We start from the raw sequence: 18,485 nt of genomic DNA on the forward strand, positions 1-18,485 counted from the left end.
CATGCTCACCCCATGGCCCGCGGGCCAAATGTGGTCCTCGGATTCATATTATGTGGCCTGCCACCTCAAACCTTTTTTTACATTAAAAATGAACTAAGCGGCACATTTACAGATGACAAGGGACCAGCGACACATTCCCAGATCGTTTGAATAAATCGCGACACATTCCCAGATCGTTTGAATAAATCGCGACACATTCCCAGATCATTTGAATAACAAGTGGCACATTCCGAGATCACATGAATGACCCCGGGACATATTTACAGATCACTTGAGTAACCCGCGACAGTTATAGAGCACTAAAGCGGCTCGTGGTGCAACTTCACATCACTCAAGCAACTGGCGACGCATTTACGGATCACCTAAGTGACCTACGGTACATTTACAGATTCCTTGAGTTAAGTGACCCGCAACATTTTTACAGATCACTTGAATGACCTGCGCACAGCTTCGGGCACTTTCAAATTTCAGTTCTTGAACAATTTAATCAATGAAGTGTGTGTGTGGGTGGCAGAAAATTAATTTATCTGACTTTTGACAGTCTGCATGAACGAATGGATTTCCCACGTAATGAATTTTAAACGGAGCAAAAAATAAACGAAAGAGAGATGTTTGCACCATTATGTTGACCAGATGGTGGTACGTCTGGTCAACATGATGATGTGATACGGAGTGGAATTTGTTTTTAATCACCTAAGAAAAAGAGAATGTTAAAAATGAGTCTTTTTCGTGCCGTCTTAAACACGTTACGCACTAAATATCGATCCATGTGCAGTATGTCCGGCTAGTTTACTGAAATAGAAATTCTACCAATTATCGAGTGGTCAATTTTGGGTTTTTTTTTATTTCTGTCTTCAACAATATTGAACAGCTTACGTATAAATATTCAAAATACACCAACTACGATAAAAAGCTAAATTACACGTTTCAATAGACTTCCAACTTCCTCGTGTTGTCACACAAAAAAAAATGCACATTTTATTATGATAAAAAACAAAATGGGTATCACCATTATTGATCTTTCATTTATTGTGGTATTACACTTGAGGCGTTCATACGTGATTAGGACTAGAAGCAGCGGTTTGAATTGCGTAGTTTTGTGATTGGATGATAGTCATAGCGGGTCACACACACACATGCATATGTCTTATGGTTAATTTTCGCTACGTACCGTAAACTGGGGTTACTTGAACCTAAGACAAACTATTCACCCATATAGCATTTAAACCAATAATGATCCCCTTTGGGGGTTGCATTTTGAGAAATCCCGTCTTCATGGGTGTTTACATTATGAAATATTGTAAGTTGTGATAAGTAATGATTTCCCCATACATGGCCCCTACACGGGTAGGACTGACAGGGCCCGAGACGATTGTCATTTTTTTTTCACAGTATAAATTAACTTACTTTCTTTCAAATCAAGAAAAACTCTAGTCTATCGCCATGGGCAATTTACTACTGATTGAGTTGTGCCGGAAGTGTCAGTATGTGTACCTAACAGTCTGAGTGCGTTTATAGTGTTGTCGTGAGTTTTTAGTGGTGCGGTATATACTGTATATTACAAATTCTGAGTGAAGTTTGCTGCTTGAATATTTGTGCTGTTGTAGACCCGTTGCTCTCTGTAGCGAGATTTTTTAACTGGGAGATAGGCTCGCATTCGCACCTCGAAGTTGGGAACCACAGAAAACAAACTTCAGCCGACCACCACTGCGGGGGCGGTGGTGTTTGAACCACGACCTCCTATATAGGAGGTTTGAACATGGATCCTCGCAATGCGAGGCCGTCACTCTGACCACTCCACCACCACAACGGCGCTATAAATTAACTATAGAGGGGCTTGTCAAAAGTCTCAGCCTAGAGGCCCTGCTCTAAGATACAGGGGGTATGGTCCCATATAGACTTCGAACCGCTTTATGACCCCCTTAGAGGTTCAAATTTAAAAAGTCTCTCCTTAATGAGTTTTCTCATCATAAAATAAAACAACTGACTAAATTTCATATTTATAGCTTCAGCGATTTCGGCTCATCGATGAGACTCCATATAACCTTTTGAACCCCCTTTAGGGGCTGAATTCTGAAAAATCCATTTTCAGTGAGTCTCTACATTAAAAATAAAAATACTGATCAACTTTCAAAAATTTTCATATTTGTCATGCCTCTGTATAACCTTTAAATCTTCCCTGGTGACCCTTTTAGGGGTGAAAATTTCGAGAAACTCTTCTATAGTGAGTGTTTGCATGATGAGATGGAACTACTGACCAAATTTTATATTTGTAGCTTCACCGATTTCGGCTCAGCGTGACTTCTCTATGTAACCTCTGAATCCCCCCCCCATCCCTTAGGGATCGACTTTCTAAAAACCCCTTCTTAGTGAGTCTTTGCGTCATGAAATAAAACTACTGACCCAATTTCATGTCATAGCTTCAGCGATTTTGGCTCGGCGATGATGAATCAGTCAGTGAATCAATCAGTCAGGACATGTTTTATATGTGTAGACGATTGTATCCACGATTGTTCACAACATTTAGCAGAGAAAGTTAATAAAATATATGCTTTATACAAAATAACAAATACATAACAAGAAATTTAAAATTACATATTGTTCCGCATAATGTGTCTCACAAGCACTCGAGAGGGCAAAGCACGAAGCAATTTGAAGGACAACACGGATTTATTTTACAAAATAGTTATGTACACGTATTCGCGAGCAGACATTTGCCTATACACGTTAAACAGAGAGCCCTGAAAGCTTGTCTTTCTCTCTCTCAACTCCTTAGTTTCGCTTTGGCAGCATTTTTATACAGCTATAGAAAAAACGAGAAACTTCTCCACCATTCTCCCGAGATTCCATTCTTTCCTTTCAGAAAATTTCTCTCTGCGGTATGACCAAGGTTTCTAGAATATATATGACATCGTCAAATCATCGGAGTTGTTGCCAAACTCGCCAATTCTGTCGCTAATTTGGCGAGATTTGCAGAGAAATGCCCATTTTTACATAAGATAATGACTATTTACAGGCAAAAAATGGCATAATAAATGATAAAGTAGGACTATTTGCATAATTTTCGTAACAATATATAGGGTGGTTTCATAATTTCTCTTGCCTTGCCACATTTTACTGGCGAATCGTTGATCCTAGAGGCATACTTCCAATTAGAAACGGTAACTAAATAACGTGTAAAACCCAGATTTGCCATTAATGTTGCAAAGAGTTGTATAGTTATCAAAATATAAAAATTATATATAACTTTCCATACGGACACCCTATCCTCAAAAACCCTATTGGAAAGTTGTTGCCATGTCTTTCCTGAGACCAATAAAAAAAGTTTTCACCTTTTGAAGTGCAACATTGGATGAGATATTCGAATTCAAAGATCGGAGAAAAGTTGGGAAAGAACAGCAAAAACTAACGGACAATGCTTCTTTTCCTCGTTTATGTTGTTCTTTCGCAACTTTTCTCCGTTTTGAATTCAAATATCGTCGCCGATATTGCACATAGAAACGTGGAATTTTTTCGTTGGCCTCAGGAGAGACGGCAAAAACTTTTTAATTGGGTTTTCGAGGACACTGTCCGTATAAAAAACGCATTCTTATATTTTGATAACTATACAAACCCTTGAAACATGAATGGCGCAGGGCCGCAACTAGGGGGAGCAGGTGGATCTCGCGGGCGCTGTACCAGAAGGGGCGAAAATTTCATTCTCCAACCTTACCTTCAACATTACAAGGGGGCGCCAAAATGCGCACTTGCCCCGGGTGACAAAGCATCTAGTTGCGGCCCTGGAATGGCGTACACGTTATTTAGATACTTTTCGAATGGGAAGAATGCCTTTAGTATCAATGGTTCACCAGTAATGGGGAATTATGAAATAATCCCCTGTAGATTAATGAAATTTAAATAATTGAAGCCGATATATATTAAATTTCGAACACTTTACTTTTCGTTCTAGATTCAAGAACATTATTTCTTCAAGAATATTTTATAGAACATACATTATTTATTCGATTTCTATAGAGTAGATCCAATTGTACATTCCGAAATTAATATTGATTTTGAAATTGTATGAGATGTATTCAGAGCCACCCTTAGGGGTGTACGACAGGTGTGGCCACACCTGGCTCGCACTTTGTAAGGCACCGCACTCACGGTAAATTATTGGAGGTTTTCACTAATTCTGAAATTATTCAATGCATCAATTGTATTTTCGTCAATTCTGAATTTTCATTAGTTCTAGAATTCTTTCAATTATTTTTAACTCATTAAGTCTAAAATATTCAAAATATATGTATTTTCGAGAATTTTTTTTTCTTTCATTAGTTTAAAAACTAGTAATAGTTGATAGAATTAAGTTACAGTCAAACCTCTCTTTCTCGAAAACCGAAAATAATCATTGCATTTTCTTTACTAAATCAATGAATTTTCACCTCTCTGTCTCGAAGTCATTTTCGAAAAACTATCTCGTAGGCCAAGCCCGATGATGGTAAAAAGAAAACACGAAAATATTCCTTTTCTGGTCCTAGTAGCCGAGAGCCCTGTATAATTATTATGGTAGTGTATTGTATTCCTTTTCTTGCTTTTCTCTGGAGGTGAAAGGAACTGATAAGAAAGGATTATTCGTATTACAGCCAATTATGTTGATGGATCTTGTCGATCATAGGCGGATACTGTGATTGACGGACGGGTGGATGCCATGTGTGGATGGCTTATTCAGCATGGCAAAAAGTCAGCCAAGAGATAATTCAAAGTTGCTTCAAGAAAACTACGGGTTTTGAACCAATCATCTGAGTGATGAAGGAATCAGATCTGGCAAACCAACTCGAATTTCAACAAATCTCTGAAGAATGTTGAAAATGGAATTTCAGAACATTAGGGCATTACTAAAAAAAACACGTGAAAAAAAATTCAAATGTATTTGCATATATAGTGTGATTGAACATTGATTGCGTAACTTAACTGATAAATTTCATCAGTGTGTAGTAAAATATAGTACGGTATTTTTTAGTTTATAATCAACCGAATTTTTCGCCATTTTTTGGAGTGCTTTTCCTTGCTTACAAAAAAAAAAATCAATTTCTTCGAAAACTCTATCTCGAAATTTTTTTCGGTCCCGTCAGATTCGAGATAGAGAGGTTTCACTGTAAATGAAAATTAGTTTACCTTCATTGCTGAATTTCTATCAATTTTTTGTGTTAATTTACATTCAATCGTGTTTTTTTATGGTATTTCAATTTTTTTTATGGCATTTCAAAGTATTCCCGTATATTCTTAAATAATAGATGCCGATTTCCCTCCCCACAAAATATATGAAATCGGAGCAAAGGGGAGAGCCTAAACATTTTTTGTGCCCCGAAGTTGGAGACGCACAGAGCCCCGCGTCTGGAAAGGGCGGCCCTGGATGTTATATGTAGTAATTTTTACCTGAAGCTAAGTAAAAATTGTAAGTGAAACCGTTTCCTACCCCCTCCCCTTTTCTTTCTGCCATTAGTGTCTTCAAATTGCTTACCAAGTTACGAAACCACGGTTTTAAATCTTTATCTAATATGATCCTGTTAATTTTCTAGTTTATTCTTAATCAAGGAAACATTTTCTGGATATTATGCTGAGGTGAACTCGGAAAGAAAAGTCATCTTGTCTCCACCGGGACTCGAAGTCAAGCCCTCTTGCATACAGGGCAAGCATGCTACCATCTACACCACTGGAGACACGACCTTGCCTTCCTTATTTCACGCACTGTGGCGTGAATCGCTCAAGTAGAGGCATTAATAGCCTCTCTTAACTTCATGAATTGGCCCCCAGGTGGGACCGTTTAGAGAGATAGATGGCTTTTTCTCAGCCCAAGATATCAAGGAAACATTCTATTTTCCGGATATTATGCTGAGGTGAACTCGGAAAGAAAAATCATCTTGTCTCCGCCGGGAGTCGAACGCAGATCCCACCTGAGGGCCAATTCCTGAAGTTAAGAGAGGCTACTAATGTCTCTACTTCAGTGCCTCACGCCACGGTGCGTGAAATATGGAAAGCAAGGTCGTGTCTCCAGTGGTGTAGATGGTAGCATGCTTGCCCGGTATGCAAGAGAGCCTGGGTTCAAGTCCCGGCGGAGACGAGATGACTTTTCTTTCCGAGTTCACCTCAGCATAATATCCAGAAAATAAAATATTTCCTTGATATCTTGGGCTGAGAAAAAGCCATCTATCTCGTTATTCTTGATTTTAATTTTAGTTTCGGAAATTAAAATCAATTAAAATAATTCATTCTAAAAACATCAAAAATATAACCATTCCTGTAATTAACTTAAAAATACACGTGAATTCTGTGTTCGTCAACTGATTAATTTTATATGTTTATATTTAAATATGTATATGTATATATATTTTCTTTGTTCAGTTGAAATCGTATATACTTGTGTAAAAGCCGAACCCCCCCCCCCACTTCAGGACCACCAAAACTGCAGTAAATTGAAAACCCGTGTATAAGCCGACCCCAAAAAATCCGTGCATTTCAGAGAAAGGAAATTCTTATATTTTCATGCAAAATGAATAGCTCACGGAAATTTACAATAGAAAATGGTTCAAACTTTTTAATCCGTTTCTTCCAAGTCTCCAAGCTCATGGTAATCCATCAGATCATCATAGGGGGTGCGGCATCTTCGTTTTTATCTTCATCTGGGCTGTCATCGCCATTGTCATTTTCAAAGAGGATATCATCTTCAGTTCCGTCCATCGCATTGCTGATGCAACACTTTTTGAATGATCGGATGACAATATCGGTGGAAACAGAATTCCCCGCCTCGTGTATCCATTGACTCACTAGGCCAATGTCAGGTTTCTTCAAGGCACCACTTCTTGTAGTTTCTTTATCATCGGAACTCATCCATTCGATCCACAAATTCCTCAAATAGTCTTTGGAGGCTTGTTGATGCTCACATCTAAAGGCTGTACAATCAACGTTAGCCACCACCAACCAATGATGTTTTCGATTTCTTTGCCTCGGCTTTGACATTATCGATTCTGTGGGGTTTGAACATATCCCACACCAATAATGCCGGTTTCTCGAACACTGCTTTGACATTATCGATTCTGTGGGGTTTGAACATATCCCACACCAATAATGCCGGTTTCTCGAACACTGCTACAAAAATGACTACTGATTGCGGGGGTCGATATTTTCTCATCCAAAACTGACTCGAGTATAAGCCGACCCCCCACTTGAGGAACGAATTTTTCCACAAAAAAATCTCGGCTTATACACGAGCATATACGGTATATAATTTTATATATATATATATATATATATATATATATATATTATATATATTATATATATATATTATATATATTATATTATATATATATATTATATATATATATATATATTATATATATATATATGTATATATATATATATATATATATATAACTTTATTAAAATATTAACCAATTAGTACTGTAACAAGGCTGTTGTATAATTCAATTAACTCTTTAACTTATAGTCCTTCCAGTGGGTCAATATAAGTCCCTTGGTGTCACGGAGTGTCTATCATCGTAATGTTAGTTTTTTGTGGAGTTCTATTGTTTTGTGTTTTTCTAAGTTTGATTGTATGTTTTATTTGTTGTGTTCAGTTCAATAAAAAAAAATCAGTGCTGGTAATGACCTCGCATTTCACAGATTTGTTACTCGGGCATCAATTTATAGCAAACTCAGACAGGTAGGTCCCCATACTGAAATACATCGGGTCTGCCAAGATATAAAAGTGCCTTGAAGTGTTTTCGATTGCTAGTTCCGTGTAACCACGTAGAACATTATGAACACAGACAGCGAGTCTGCGGTTCACTAAAGTCTTGTACTCATGCCAAGCTAGGTCAGTCAAGTTTTCCGACGAGTGGGTGAGAACTATATATAAAAGTAAATGAGGTTCCCGAAATGGCTCTTCCGTCTTGGTTCACGGATGAAAAATCTTTTCTCTTTAAGTGATTGGCGATTGCTCCTTCTCACCTGCTCTCAACAGTAAAAAAAATCGACTCGCATGATATACACTGAAGTGCCAGAAAAACTGTACAGATGAGTGTTTGCAAATAAATGAGGAATGCAATCAATTAACATAACTCATGCGGTCAGCAGCGACTATAAAAGACAACAGGTAGCTATACGGAAGTTGTTAGATCGGGTTTTACTGCTCAAATTTCAGCTTATCACGGTTCAAGTGACTTTGAACGTGGTTTAATAGTAGGCGCTCATGAGATGGGTCACAGCATTTCCGAGGCAGAGATGAAATTTAGACATTTTGTGCACAATGATTGCAAGAGCGTACCTTGAATATAAAGAATCTGGAAAAACATCAAATCTCCGACAAAGGTGAGGTTGGAAAAAAGACCCTGAAGGAATTTGACCAACGACGGTTGACAAGAATCGTTTCACGAGATGGACTGTTGGCAACTGGAAACACGTTGCCTAGTCTGACTAGTCGTGTTTTCAGTTTTATCGGATTGGACGTATCGGGTATGGAGAAAACCCCATAAAACCATGGCACCAAACCCAGAGTGCACATAGGTTTATTGTCATGTGCGCTGGACTAGAATGAGATCTAAATTCTCCTTTTAACGACGCATTTAAAACTACAGGGTGGGGGAAGGGATGCATACTTTCCCCGGCCAAAAATGTGTTTGTTTAGTTGCGGCTCTGGGTAGCGGTCGTCCAGCCCTGACAGCCCTTCCATTGTGGTTCCATGCGAAAAGATATTGTAGCCTCCTAGGCTGTGTTTTTTGGCGGGCCCAAATGACAGGTTTTTCACGGGGGCCCCTCTATATGTTTATTACCATAATATAGCAGTTCATAGTTTGATAGTTGTTTTCGCGTGCTAATGTAAATCTGGCGTGCATCGGACTGCCTCCCGAGAGCGCTGGATCGGGAAAAACCATTTTAGAGGGCCACAAAATATTTAAGCCCATCCCTGACATAAACAGACGAACGTTTACAGCTGAGCAACCGGGACATAGACCCGTGATACTTGTGCTATTTAGTAGATTGATATAAAAATTAAAAATTCGTTCGTGGTGGCCCACGTTTGGTTTGGTAGAATGTAACGTTCAACCAAATATATATCACCAATTGTCACCAAACGGACCGAATTAGCACCCAGCTACAATATAACATAACATAATTTATTTGTCCCATCAATTTCACTAATACTATACAAATTAGAGTTTACAATTAAATTACATATTTTACAATATTTGAAGTTAATACAGCGTGTTTCTCAACCTTCTTGTTCCCAAGGTCCATTAAAATGTATGAAATATTTCGACGGACCACTGTGTGTAATGTTACTAAATGACCCGTGTTTTACGGGACATTCCTGTATTTTTTGTATTTAAAAGGCCCGAAAAACCCAAACTTCACACTTTTTTATAATTTAAGAGGCCCAATATTTTCTTTTGCGCCCGGTGCCTTGACCGATTTCAATCCACTACTGAATAGGGTTGTTAATAAATGGAATAGCTTATCCCCGAAGGTAGTAAATTCTAACACTATTGACACGTTTGAAAAGAAATATAACATGTGTTGGGGTAAATCGAGAAGCTATCCATACTTAAATAAGACAACCATAAATATTTTTTATGTGTGGGCATTGTATTGTATTTATCACGTATATATAGATATTAGTTATAATTGCATTTTTAATTGGGTTGCTGAATGAATGAACGCCAGGGTCTCCGCCACTGGACTTATCCCGTTGCCGAGATCTCTTCCAGCCCAGCTTCGTGGCAGTCTGGAACAAAGTGAGTGCACCTAACAGTCTGAGTGTGTAGCCAGTGTTGCGTCTGATATTTCAGTGCTGCCATCTATGCTTCAAATTGTGAGTGAAGTGTAATGATTGAATATTTGTAACGTTGTAGGCCTGTTGCTCTCTGTGGCGAGACTTTTTAACGGGGAGATCGGCTCGCATTCACGCCTTGAAGTTGGGAACCACAGAAAACCAACTTCAGCCGACCACCACTGTGGCGCCGGTGGGGTTCGAACCCGGATCCTCGCGATGCGAGTTTAATTGGGTTGCTGTATTTTAGAGAATTATGACATAAATATTTGTTATGGGTATCTTTTTCTCAGCCACCTCGTTGGGCATTTTACCTGTTGTAGCCTTGTATTTATATCAGAATATGATAAAATTATAAATATTCATCTCACATATTTATTCACATTCAACGGGTTTTATTTTCATGGGAACTGTATTTCGATTGCAATTTACTGTGATTTCCAATAGTCCCCCCCCCCCCCTTTTACCTCCACTTCCTTCATAATTTTTCAGCACTTTTAGCAATAATTGTTGATTTTGTCAACTTATAATAACGTTTTTGGCGACGCTTCCTGTAATTTGTCGTATTCATATCCCATTTCTTTACAATACAATACTTTATTACTGAGAATGTGGAATACAGAGAAAAGCGAGGGGGGGGGGATTACCAAGAAGCCAAATGGCTCTTACTGGCAATCACAAATTTCAATTTGGTATGAATCATGTAACCATATAAATAAATAAAAAGATTAACACAACGTGTGAACAGAAAGGAAAAAAAAACTAAACACAATCTGAATTGATATGGTGGCCGCAGGCATATGGTGATAATATTCAGATTGCAGGGAAAAAAAAAAGGAAAGTTCATTTATATAATGTAAAGGAGGTCCAAATGTAGTAAGGGAAAAGAAGGAAGTTATAGGAGAGGGAAATATTTATATATATTTTTTTTTTCATTGAAAACAGGTAGCATTTTATTTTTTTTTAAAGGCTAACAATGAAGCATTATTGTTAAGCAGTTGATTAGGCTACATTGGAGAAAATGCAACCGATAGCCTTATTGGTTGAATTTTTCAAGTTTTATAAATGAAATTTTATGAAACTTTTATAGTGTAATTCTGACCTTACGCAGAGTTATAGAATTTAGGAACAAGATATGAAAAATGTTTCTTACCAATCGTTTTATAGATTCTAGCTAGTAAATAGGTGGAATTGATTCTTGTAAAAGAACGGAAGGTGTTCAGAGGTAAAAAATGTTGTTTCTTAAATAAAATAGCTGTTGATTTGAAGAAATAGAGATGTCGAAGTGGCAATATATTTAGAGAATGGAAAAATTGTAGTGAGGAAGCACTATAATCGTTAGTTAATCAGTCTAATTATTCTTTTGTGCAAAGTGATCAAACGATATAAGTTAGTAATGTAATCACTGCCCCAGGCGATTAGACCACTGAGTAGTTGAGAGTGAAAAAATTAGAACAAAACTAAAAGGAAAGAGGAATTGACATAAGATTTGAGGTAAAAAAAATTTACAATAAATAACTAAGTTTGCTGTGAAGTTTTGTGATGTGAGAATTCCATCTAAGGTTAGAGTCAACATAAACACCAAGATATTTGATAGAATGTACTTGTTCAAGAGGATTACAATGACAATCGTTAAGGGAGCTGTTAGAATCATGGAAAACAATATTAATATTATGTGGAGGGTTATTAAGTAATGAAAAATAGATAAATTTAGTTTTGGATACACTAGTGGTTAATTTATTAGCTGAAAACCAGTTTTACACTTTAATTAAGTCTTGATTAATCGTGTTAGTCAACGTTTGGTCGTCTTTAGCGCTATAAATAATGACTATCATCAGTAAATGTAATGTTACCAACAATGTTAAGGTTACAAAAATCATTAATGAAAATGAGGAATAATAAGGGGCCAAGAACAGAGCCACAGAGCCTTGAGGGGCACCATTAATACTTTTCATAATATTGCTATATTTATTACCACATTTAACAAATTGGTATTTACTATGAAGGTAAGATCGTAAAAGTTTAAGAGGATATAACCTCTTATACCACAGAAACTAATTTTTTCAATCAAGATTTCATGAGAGACGCTATCGAAAGCTTTTCTAATATCGAAGAAAATAGCAACTGTTTTGTAAGATTTATCAATATTGGTGTAGACAGTTGAAGTAAAATCTAGAAGAGCGGATTCTGTGTTTTTGTTAGGTAGAAATCCATGTTGTTAGATTTATGTAAAAAAGGGAAAAGTCGAGTTTTTATTATGGTTTCAAACAGCTTGGAAACAGAACTAAGAATTGAAATAGGTCCGTAGTTACTGAGGTCGTTAGAATCACCGGATTTATAAATTGCAATAAGTGATGCAAATTTCAAAATATCCGGGAAAACGCCTTCCGAAATGCGAGAATTGATAAGAGTAGACATAGTGGAGACTGCGCAATAAAGGAGAATTTTTAAAATAGAAGAGTTTAGAATACCAGAGGAATCCGTATTTTTCCTAAATGAAATGTGATCACCAGGTGTTGAAATTTTTTCGTTAATATTCATTTTTACAGCGATTTCTAGATGCCCTACTTCAGTAATTTCAGCGATAATTGGCAATTTTATTGAAAATTTTATGTTTTCGCAACAATTAGCGATATATCGTATATGGGATCGCCATTTCCCGATGAAATATGGTCACCTAAAATATGAAGGTCTAGTTTTTTTCATCTGAACCCAAGAAAATGTTTTTAATTTCTGTTTCACAATTGAATAATTTTTCATTCAATTAGAATTAAATTATCATGCCTGCCCACGGACCACCTGTGCTCCGCGCACCATAGGTTGAGAAACGCTGAGTTATAATAGATATCGATAACCTATTTCAGCAAAGGAAAGAGCTATGAATTCAGAATTGAACAACAGTAATGTTTGTTTTCGTGATCAAAGTGACATAAAAAGGGCTTATTCGAATCAAAACGACGAAACGGCCAGAAAAAATATAAAAAGAAATAAACTATAGTGTTAGAAACAGGACCTAGCAAAAAAGCATCGATAAAAATGCTCATTTCAATGTTTCCTTGATATGTTGGGCGTGGAAAAAAGCCGTTTATGTCTCTACCGTCCCATCTGGGGGCCATTTCCTGACGTCAAGAGAGGCTACTAATACCTACTTCAGCACCTCGCCACAGTGCAAGAAATAGGGAAAGCAGGGTCGTGTCTCCAGTGGTGTAGATGGTAGCATGCTTGCCCTATATGCAAGAGGGCTTCGGTTCGAGTCCACGTCGAGACCAGATGATTTTTTTTCCGAGTTCACCTCGGCATAATATCCAGAAATAAATGTTTCCTTCATCGATAAAAAATTTTGAGTGGTCTCGCTTGTATGAAATTTTCCCCGAAATGAATCCAAGCTCATAATTACCCATGCACACATTAAAAATTTTATGGCATGCATATTTTAATAGAATCCAGATATTTTGAGCATTTTCATTAGCTAGCGGCATGATGAGATGATGAGAATCGGGAGGATTCCTGGAATTTATGCGGCTTTCACAACTTGCATCTCAAAAAAAACAAAAACCAACAACTACAGAATATTCTTATGACTCACATGGGAAGCGACTCATTTGCGGTGATGCGCACCAAAATGAATCTTCTAAAACAGACACTAATGCTGAAGAACTGTCACTTGTTAAGATCTATAGCCCTCGGAAAAAAGAGTGAGAAAGAAGGACGAGGTGTAAAAGCTAAAAAGAGGAAAACAAGTCTTGTCGCAACTGCAAGTCCGTAAATAACAGAGCAGTTGTACCATAAGCGTCATTACATATTGACAGCGCGATTTTTTTTTTTTTTTCATTTTTGGTACGAAAAGTGTCAGTACTAACCATGAGAGATGTTTTGCAGCAATTTCTACACTTTGAATAAAGGTGCTGGTATAGCGTATAATTGTGCACCGTCAGAAAAGAAAGCCTAACATATTGGAAACATTTTGTTTTTAACCGGGGGCCCCCCCAACTAAATACTTTTTCACCAGGGGCAAGCACACATTTTGGCGCCCCCGTGTAATGCAAAATGAGCAGTTAACGAGTGAATTTGATGTCTCTTCTAGTCCGGGGCACCACTACCTCCTACTCCCACGCCCCTAATTCCGGCCCTGGTTTTTAATATTGAAGAATTTTATAAAGAACGAAGTAGCATAGGATGATATAATTATACCTCAGAACCATACTATCAGTTTCGATCACCCCTCCCAAGAGTCTTCAAGCAAACATTGTTCCGGTTGCCTCATTTTTTTTTTCTTTATAAATCCTTAATTTTTTTTTTATTCTTTTCAAATTTCCTTTCGCTGAAATTTGTGCACCCTAGGAAGGGTGACCTTGAGTTTTCTTATAGTGGTAAGGTCTTGAGAGAATAACAGAAGCCATAGCCGGAGGAGGGTCAGCTGTATTCTCGCCAAAGATAGGTTCACGCTGCCTTGTCGGTGCAACTCACCCATACATACGCGTAGCGCCCCATGTGTAATTTTCTGCGAGCTAGAGGGGCAAACGTACACCTTTCAGTTTTCTTGGTAACGCACAATGAAGCACAAGGTTTCGAATAAGATGATTCTAGCTATTCTTTCCCCCCCCCTCCTTGTTTTGGCTTCGGTCCTTGAACATGAAAGCTTGAGGTGGACCAAAAAATGACAGGATCTTCGAAAAAAGCTACTTACGGGGTAAGTGAAATTTTTTTTTTTTTAAGTTTTAAAATATCTTGGTGAAGAAAATAAATTCTACAACTGTTGTACGACATCTGGAGTTTTCCCAAGGAATGAAGCTGCATTCTCTTGCGGATTCCCTGATAATGACATGAACAGGGGCCCAGAGGAACATTTGTGATTTTGCCGCTTGCGGGCTACACGAAAAAATTTTGCCACCTTTGCCCAATTCTAGTATTAAGTCTCTTGACAACTCTTTCCTCGAATTTGCAACCCTGTGCAATAACCCGCTTGGCCTCCCTCCACTCCTGCAAGTACACCTGTGATTCTAAGACACTCTTTTGGTCACTCCCATGCTCACACACTCATTTAGTCATTCACATTTTTGCGCATTGTTCTGATCACTCACATGCTTGCACATGCTCTAGGTCACTTTTTCATTGCTCACTGAGATGGTTCCTTGCTGGGTTACTCTTTTTATCATTTACACATGCTCTAGGTTATTCTTATGGTCATTCAAAAGCTTGCACATGCTCTAGGTCACTCACTGACCAGTCGCTCGTTCTGTAGGTCGTTCTTTTGGTCATGCACATGCTTGCACAAACTCTAGGTCACTATTTTGGTCATTCACAAGTTTGTACATGCTCTAGATAACTTTTTTGGTCATTGAAATACACTTCCACACTCTCTAGGTCACGCTTTTGGTCATTTACATGCTTGCACGACACACTAGGTAACTTTTTTGCTCTCACGAACTTGCAAATTCTCTAGATCACTTTTTGGTCACTCACTGATCTAGCCTCTAGCTGTCTAGGCAGAGGTGAATTTATTTAGGGTTATACAAAGTTTGCGCTCTTCTCCCAATTTCTTGGCCAATCATTCTTCAAATTTGACGCCCCTCTGAACATGCCACCCTGGGCTATGACCCGCTAAGCTCCCATATAGATACGCCACTGCAGTGCCCTCACAGGGTGAGGCTAACTGGGCTTCTCATCGTTTTTTTATTTTTAAGTTTACAAATTCACTACAGTGGGGCCGAAGAATACGAAAAATCTGAGTAAACCACCACCTCTACCCCCCCCCCCCAAAAAATTTCCCTAGCTCTTGATCCCTGCTTCAGAAGATGGGCTTTTTGAACATAGCCTCTCTATGATATCTGAAAATATAGGCCACGGCCAAATCCAATAATTTGAAGCATTTATAATTTGAAATCTTTCAGGTGCAAATATATAAGTACCTAGATTAAACGTTGGAAGTGAATCCCGCTTACATTTCTTCAAAAACCGTCATGAAAACGTTGTAAGCGGAAAAACGCTTTACGGGAAATGTCAGAGTATTAGTGAAAGATTGGATCACGAAAATGAATCGTACTAAGCGGGAAAAGGTTCTAAGAGCAGTGCCGCGACCAGATGCTTGGTCAGCATATTGCCCCCCCCCTCGTAATGGGGAAAGGAAGTAAAAGGGTGAAATACGCCCCCGGTCCAATGCCAGGGCACGAAACCCGCTTACCCTCACAACTTTTGGGGCCCTGAGGAACACTGTAAGCGGAATCCACTGTATAAAACCTGTGCTCAGATGGCAAAATGTCACTTTCCCAAAAATTTGAGGTGTTCGTATTCCCAAGTCTCGTTCATCAAAATTTTGGAAGGTCGGAAAATTTCGTCTTTCTCTTTCAGTTCATGAGAAAACAACGGAGGCAAATTGCAATAAGTCAAAAAGTCACAGTATCACATTTTGGCAAAATAATGTTGACAAATTTGCCATTGTGAAATTTTTTAAAAATGACTTGTGACATTTTGCCATCTGAGCACAGAAATATTGTATGGTGTCGGATGTTCTGCGGGAATTAAATTTAACCACGAGAGGAATCTTTTCAGACAAAAAAAATTAAAATTAATATTTTGCACTTGTTAATCATAATAAATTATTTGAAAATGCAAATCACTCCATTTTGCATGAAAGTAAGCTTTTGTTATTTAACGTATCTGTGGCGGAAAGACGTAAATTTGAGTAGGTATTTGACAACCATAGTCTTCACAAAATTGAAACAGAAATTTATTTTAACCCTCTAAACGGTGAAGACTCATTTCTGAGTCCGAAGACAACTACCGTTATTTCGGTCCGAACTCATAAATGCGTTCGTCAGGAACCAGTTCTTTCCCCCGTCTCATTGTACGGTTAGTGACAGGTAGCGTGTCGTATTTATTTGCGACCGAAACTGCAGGAGGCAGCTAAGTGACGATGATGGGATATATGCAGCAGCACCTAGAGATAGAAGGTCTATGCACTGTTTGCCATAAACGTTATTCAGACTAGCTAGCAAGTTTACCACATTTTGAAATACAGCATCCTATTTCTTATTTCGGCGTAGAATCTTCCTGATTGTCTCACAAATACCGTGTAGTGATTGGATGTGGGATATAGAAATCGCCAATTCTGAGCCCGATCATTTCTTTTCCTCACAACGATGATGCTGGTACGAGCAGGGATTTTTTCCCCCTGAATATTCTGAGAGAAAATGGACTACTTACTGACGTCACAAGCAGACTGTGAAGGCCCCCATCTCTAGGAGGTGCTGATCTAGGTCCTCTCATCTCTTTCCGTTCTCAGGCATTTTCGTGTTGATCTTTGGCCATCTGCGAATTTCCCTTTTCAGCAAGACCAGGAAATGAAGATGGGAGAATCACAGTACGTGTAACAGCGCCCAAGTTCAAAAAATTTTGTATTTCAAATTCGTTTAAAAAGTGCAAAGGGAAGTTTGTTTTGAAAGAGGGATGCGCTCGAGATACACATGCTAAAAAATAAGTTTAAAAAAATAATAAACTTTATTTTTTTACTGCAGATTTTACACTTCTCGTGTAATCTATAGCTTTTTTATTCCTGATTTAATAGGGTGTTTTCAAAAATTGACTAGCAAAAATAAATTTTCAAACATATATAGATGGCGCATAAATTCAAGTTGAAAAATCGACTTTTTTAACAATAATGTGGCCCATAACAACTTCATAAAATTAATTTCATTATTGGTGCATAAAATTTGCAAATGTGGATTAGGAGAAACACTACAATATTTTATCAAAGTAGGGAAATTCGCATCTGCGTATTATAATACGCTGAAAAATACGGTACATTTATCTTACAAGGAAAATTCCATTTCTCTTCTCTCTGAAGCACTTCTTCATAACTTTTATTTATTTCTTTTTTATTCATCTAAACTGAAGAAAAAATCCAAGTTCATGTGTGACTTGATTTATTTATTTAGAAATTTTTTTCACTCTTTTTTCTTTTCTTTTTTTAAGAATAGCACTGAATTTCCATTGAAGCGCATTCAGCAACTACGCCAGTCAAGTTAACCTCTTCACCTGTAAGCCAAAACTGGGTATTAAAAAATTTGATTTTTGTTTATTGTATGTCAAAATGTCCCTTAAAAAAAAGTATCTTTTTTTTTAAAAAACTTAATTAATTATATATAATTGGGGTCGATATTCTTACTAGGATCGTTGGAGTTAGGTACACATATGTGTGCCTAATCTTCACTTGTAGATCTTCACTTGAAAAAAGAATCATTACAAACCAATTAAAACAGAGAACTCTTAAAACTCTGGAGCGAAAAGGTCAAATTATTGAACTAATTAACTAGAAATAATATGAGTGATGTTCTACCCTAGTGGATGATTGAAACCCATCTAGAGTAGGACATCTATGTTTCAGGGTTGGGTTTCGGACAGTGACAAAAAGGGGTAAAAATAGAAAGAAAGTTAAATAATGGATAACACCTAAATGATCAAATATTGGTGTCATATTCTGGTTAGTTATAATTTCCATCATTCCTTTGGATATCTTACCACAAATATATTGTTGAATAGGTAACTTTCAAGTGCTTTTCGAATAAGTTGCTTGTATCATGGACATAAAAAATACTACGTTAGAATTGCTATATAAGAGCCTTATTTTTCCCAACAGAAAAGTTAATTTAACATATCAAGAAGAGAGCTGAAATTC

The sequence above is a fragment of the Pholcus phalangioides genome, unplaced genomic scaffold (assembly GCF_987345545.1).
Source record: "Pholcus phalangioides strain wild (caught in Gottingen) unplaced genomic scaffold, Ppha-v1.0 ptg000007l_1, whole genome shotgun sequence".
Lineage (NCBI taxonomy): Eukaryota > Metazoa > Arthropoda > Arachnida > Araneae > Pholcidae > Pholcus > Pholcus phalangioides.